Source organism: Heloderma suspectum, chromosome W (genome assembly GCF_057233095.1).
Source record: "Heloderma suspectum isolate Gila_16-S chromosome W, 16-S_ref, whole genome shotgun sequence".
Taxonomy (NCBI): Eukaryota; Metazoa; Chordata; class Lepidosauria; order Squamata; family Helodermatidae; genus Heloderma; species Heloderma suspectum.
Window position 1 is genome coordinate 28038040 of NC_139475.1, and position 6374 is coordinate 28044413.

The window sequence follows — 6374 nt, forward strand, 5'->3', positions numbered from 1 at the left end:
CATGGCATGATCTACAGTGTTGAGCAGGTTGCAACATGTCTAAGGCGTGCCTGGACATGTTGTTCTTGTTTTTTACAAAATGTTCCACCATTTGATCATTTCTTTCTAAATTGTGAGAATACAGTTCTTGAATGTGTTTAAATGTTAGGCCTTTACAACGCTGCTGCAGGAAAAATACACAATGGTAGCCACAAACCACGGACTTGTCGGCTTGGAGCTGTCTGGGTTGAAACACAGTCATGCTGGCATTTTTTCTTTAAAAATTCATGATGGTTTTAGGGAAGAGGCGGTGGTTGGGAGGGTGCCCGTAGGAATCAAAAAACTCTCCGCTTTTATCCTCTGTCAAGTAGATGGCCAGCCGGTGCTCTCCAGGAAGGTTGTATTGACTACTAATGTAGCAGCCATATCGGGGGTCAGACTAAGTAGCCTCATGCAGTCTCATGCTTCATGTTCTTGCTGAGCTCTTTCTCCCTCGAATATATTGTTGTAAGCTGACGAGACACAGGAATTCCTTGTCTTGTCAAAGGTCATACAATTGTATATCTTGTTCTCTGCTGTTCTCTTCTGTTCTCTCCTTATCATGGCTACCCTATAACCCAGTTCTTGTATTATAAACAATAGTGCTAAGAGAAGAAATGTTGAGGACTGCAACCCCACGCCGGAGGGGGAGGAGGAGCCGTTTCATATGTGTCACAATGTCTATAAAACCAATGTGCTAATGTAAATCGGGGCTTCTGGCTCTTTGGAAATGATTCCAGCCTTAAGCCCGCGCGTTAAGTAAAGAATCTCTTTTTCCTTCACTCCGTGGTCTCTCTGACTCTGGGTTCTGCAACACTAACCCCACAGGCCTTTGGTGTATCCTCCCACTGGCATGTCACAAGGAAACACGCCGTAGAAAATCTTTCTGGTGTAGGGGCTTGAAGATAGCACACGAATTAGCTGCACGCTGTCCATGTTACATATAGTCAAACAGGACATTTCTCCTGTGATTTATTTCTATCACGTCAAAAACACCATACACAATCATGTTGACCGTGGCGGTGTTAGATAAAAAGGATGCCATAAGTAGCTAGTGACTCGGTCACGTAGGCATGCCACGTGACCAGTGAGTCAGCTTAAGCCGAGAGCATGCGCAAGAGAGCTGATGGAAAAGTACTGAGCTGTTATGGGTGGGTAGAAAAAGGTTGGGCACGCCATGCTCTGGGTCCAGACTGCTCTGTACCCATTTTGCAAAACGATTAATAAAACTTTGTTGGCTCCACTGTTGCCTGCCTGGCCTCTCATTCGACCAGAAGCAAGAACTTTTTCTAACAGCGGCCAGGGCTTTAGCAAAATGGAATTCTGCTCTCAGGTTCCCAGTTTTAATCAAAGAATAGTGATTTCTGCATTCTTGGTCTGGCATCAGGTCGAATGCAAAAAGTGTGTAACCGTTCGCATACTCCTCACGGTTAATTAAAAGGGTTAAATTAAAACATATCTTTCATATGTTTGCCAGCTGTTTGTACCAGACTCACGTATTCTCTTACACAGTTTCCATCTTCAGAATTGGGTTGGAGTGGCTTCGTGGGGATTTGCTCTCCATCCAGGTAAAGAGCTGCGAAATTAATATCGTAATGCTGAAAATTAAATGGATTTTTATTGAAAGCTCCGCTGAAAGAATCATTATCCACTAGGCCTGTAATGACCTGTTTAGACAGTTGCCCCCAAAACAGGTTTTCTTGATTGGCAATGCGGCTTCCTCTTGGAATGCTAAACACTTTCATACTCACATGATCCACGGGATATTTGGCGTTGGTAGTCAACAGAGCCTCTGCATGGCCTAAGCGAATGCCAGGGGCCACCTTCACCTTTTTCACAAAAAGGGAGGCTGACAAAACTTGCAGTCTGTAACGTCTTGCTGCGCTTTCTGTCATTAAGCAGAAAGCATCTTTGCTGCGTGTAAGTTTAATTTTCACATCAACTCCATTTAACAGAAGTTTTTCTTGAAAAAACAGGTTGGCGTGGAGATGTCCCAACAGCTCTATTTTTCAGATTTGAGCTGCTAGGTTTGCTCTTTTAATGAAGCCTTGATTGTTTCTGTCCAGACCTGCAGATTCGTGTTCCCCGGCTGTATCTTTGTAAAATAGCCCTGCTGAGAATTGTGTTGCTAGAGTATGCTCACTATAGTTCAGCACAGATTCACTGAAAGCACGATAAGGGTAAGAATTATTACTCTGACTTATAAGACGACCCCCCACCATTACATCCAGTTGGCTAAAGATGGAGGCTATGGGGTAATTCACCAGGCCTACTGCCGCATCTGCAGCGATGTTGCTTCCATCTTCATTGACAATTTTGCAGCACACATAACAAGGTGTTACTTAGATCCATATAATCTTCACCATTTCCTGCAATGAAGAAGTCTAGGGGTGCAGATTCTGTCAGGGCTGACAAGGGGGGCACTTCGATAAACAAACTTCTCTCAATACTGGTCTGCGTAGGGCCAATGCTGAATAGATCCAATTCAGATTTAGTGCATTTTTCAGAGCCTCAGTGGATAAAAGCCATAGTTGAGTCTAAAATATATCTCTTTTAGACGCAGCTGGACGTCTCTTCTTTCTTATGTCACGGCGCTTCTGACATCTCTTTCCTCTCACAGCTTTTCTTTTAAAGGGGTGGTCCAATCAATCTCACCCATGATGCTTTTCTTTTTCGGCTCCTTTTCCTTTGAATATACATTAGGCCGGACCCCCCTTGAGAAAGTGGATTGTTCACTCTATTCAGAAGTGCTTGAGTAATGTGGCCAGCCACATCTTTAGCAATATTACTTGCAGCAGTCCTTGCGTGCGGTTTGATGATGTCCAAGCCTCTTCTCAAAAGGGGAACTGCTTTTTGGAAAATGCTCCTGAAAATCCCACTGATCCCTGCTCCATACATCACAGAGGCTCCATGGAATCCTGGCAGCGCATTTCAAGCCTGGGCCGTATAATATCCCCTATACAGGGTGGGGTCCCCATATGTTTTTAGGATGACCATTTTAAGTTTAAAATTCCTGGGATCTCCAGGGGCAAAAGTGCAGCTTCACAACCACCTTACCAAAACAAAATGGTACATGTTTGTTCTGATTCGTCTTTATTTCAACAGTGATGGTGTCAACGTGATGCTTACTCACAGGTATGTAGTGAGGCGTGTCACAACCAATGTTGACACATTCCTTGTTCTGTCCATGCACTGGCACACAGCGCAGTAAATGTACATAAAAGTTCCCAATGATCTGGTGCTCCATAACGTCTGTGTAGATGTGTAAGGTGTTAAAGCCGCCTGTAATGTCAGGATGTCCAGTTAACGGCCCCAATATGTGGATCAATTCTGTACTGGCTAGTAAGCTATATGGTTCTGTGGCTTTAACAACAACTTTTCCAGATACCGCATCGTAGTGCATAATCACTTCAGGGTCACACTGTTTATCTAGTATAATCTTGTTTATGTTTTTGACCAGATCAGGAATGCTCGCATAATAGCCACTGCGCAGAAAAAAGGTCCACTCGCTTTTCCCTTGATGAATTTCAAATTGCGCATCGCTAGTTAGAGTGTGCCAGCTGTGCGGGCATTGTATCTCAACTACGGATGTACGAAAGTCACTTACCCGGTTTGGCAGCTTTTTTCGCGGTGGGGGGGAGGCGCTTCGCTTCTCCCCCCGAAGTTCAGGCGAAGGGGGGGAGGCTTCCCGCCTCGCTCGGCCGAAATTCAGGCCGGGGGGGAGGCTTCCCGCCTCGCCAGGCCGCGAACTACGAAAGGGAAAAAAACAAAACAAAAGACCATGTGGCCGTGATAGGCTACGTAAATTACGTTACGTAGCCTATCACAGGTGACTTTGGGGAAAAAAAAAAGCGCGTATGCAAATGGCGGCGCCCATGGGGCGCCGCCATTTCCGTTCCTTATTTGACCCCCGTAGTCTCCGTAAATCTTTACGTAGACCACGGCGAAAATAAGGACAACTTTATTTGCGTTGCCCTTATTTGACCCCCATAGTCTCCGTAAATCTTTATGTAGACCACGGCGAAAATAAGGACAACGTTATTGTAAAATATTGTAATTGTAAATATTACGTTGTGATTTCCTCCGTAGGGGGGAATCCCCCCGTTGCTTCCGCCGTACTCTCGCCATTGTGGATTGCCTTGGCCAGAACTTTTCCACTATTCTCGTAATTATTTACGTATTTTTCGTTGCTGCCCAAAATATGTTTCCCACTTTCCCGCCTTCTGTGCGCTTCCCCGCTGTCTTCTTTTCTCGGACAGGCACAGGGACAGGGATTTTATTAGTTTCTGTGTATTTGTGCTTAATGATCCTCGCGTTTACTGGTCTTGTTGTTAACCTAACCACCTCACACAGTCACAATAAAAAAAAAACGGGGCTGCAGCTCCACTTCCGCAAAATCTGTCGTCAACTTCCTGCTAACTTCCTGAATGTTGTCTGCATTTGCGCTTGCGTCTGCGTGGGGATTTGTGGGTGGAGTTCTGTGGTGGTGGTGGTGGTGTGTTAGTGGTGGTGCTTGCTTATTATTGGATTTCCTGTTGTTTGTTCATTGTTGTGGTTTTGTGTGGTCTGTGTGTGTGTGTGTAGTTGTGCATTGTGGTGTTTTTGTACGGTTTGGTCTGTGTGTGTGTAGTTAAGTGGTGGTTGTGCACGTGGCTGTCTTGGTGTGTGTGTTTGTTTGTGTGTGCAAATTGCAAAATGGCTGCACCAGTGCGTGGCAGGAGGTGGGACCATGAGGAGACCAAGGCCCTCCTCAGCAACATTAAGCGCAGCGAGGCGGTGGCAGTGCTGTTTGGCAGCTCCTCCTGCCGCAATGAACTTTATTGGGCCCCGATAAAGAGGAGGATGGAGCGAGTGGGCCACCATCGCACGACGGGATGATTGCGGTCCAAATGGAAGGCGCTCAAGCAGTCCTTCGTCAGAGAGGGGATTGCTGCTGCCGAGCGGAGGGCACCGCTGTCCAACCCCCCCGCCTACTACTGGCGCGTCCGCAGAGTGTGGGTCCAAGCAGGCCGGCCCCCATTTTTGCAGAGGTATATGCCTGGTAAGTTATAGTTATCCCATCATCCAGCTCAACTAAATATGAAGACAAGGATGTGTACCGAAAATGAAGCTATCTCTTTGTGGTCTCTCTCATGGAGAAACAAACAAATCCTGACATTTTTAGCCTGCAATCCTATGCTTGCTGAACTTGGACAGAAAAAGGTCCCATCATCTTCCGGCCACTTTGGCTGGTTGAAGAAGGGATGCTGGGAACTGCGTTGTTTTTCCCTGTACAACCACATGCATAGGATTATGCGGGCCTGGCTACTACAACTCATATTACACACTGACACACTGTCCATTTCCAGGGAAATGCTGCTGCTGCCGGTCTCTGCAGGGCACACAGGGGGACTGGCACCAGCCCAGCAGCAACAGGGCCAGCCTCTCGGTGTCGTCTTCCTTCTTCATGTAGTGATTGCTGAATTTTTGCACCCCACCCACCCCAACTTTCTACCAAGACATTGGCACTCCAGTCAACTCATGAGCAAGTGTTCATCTGAGAGCTTGGAGATCTGGGTATAGTCCACTCAGCCATGGAAGCTCGCTGGGTGACTTTGGCCCAGTCAGAAAGCCCCAGCCTACCTCAGTGTTGTTGTTGTGAGCATTAAATGGAGAGGAAGAGGCTAATGTGAGCCGCCTTGGGTTCCTTGCGCTAGGAAAAAAGGTGGCATTTATGCAATGCATCACTAGAATGAACAGATACCATGGCATTGCAAATGTAGAAGTGGGGTGACTAGAAGTGCAATCCTGTGCATGTTTACAGAAGTCCAACCGTCCCCATCACACCAAAACTGTCAGTACGGTATAATCTGCCTCCCTAATTATCCCCTCATCATTAGACCTTGTGGTGGGAGGACAGAATCAGTGGTCCTTATGGTACTGGGGATGGTGATAGACAGATCAATCAGTGACTGTGGTTTTGTTCACTCACCACATATATAAAGGCATTCATTCTGTTACTGTGACATCCCACAGCTGCGCATCGTGCCTTGCTGGAGGAGGAGGCACTGAGGGCCGCGGAGAGGGAGAGGACAGAGGAGGAGGAGGAGGAGGAAGAGGAAGAGCCAGCAGCAAGAGGAGCAGCATCTGTGGAGGAAGGCCACCCTTCTTCCACAGATGAAGCCCCTCCTCTTGTGATCCTGACGTGTCTGATGAGAGACGTCCGGATGCTCAGGAGGACCTGTAAGTAGTGCTACAGAATGGCACCTGACCTGAGCTAACAACTCTGCCTGCAAGATGCATATTACCATTGTGCTTTATTCTTCTCTTTCTTTCTACACACAGGTGACGACCTTCGAAGGAGGGTGGAGGCCCTG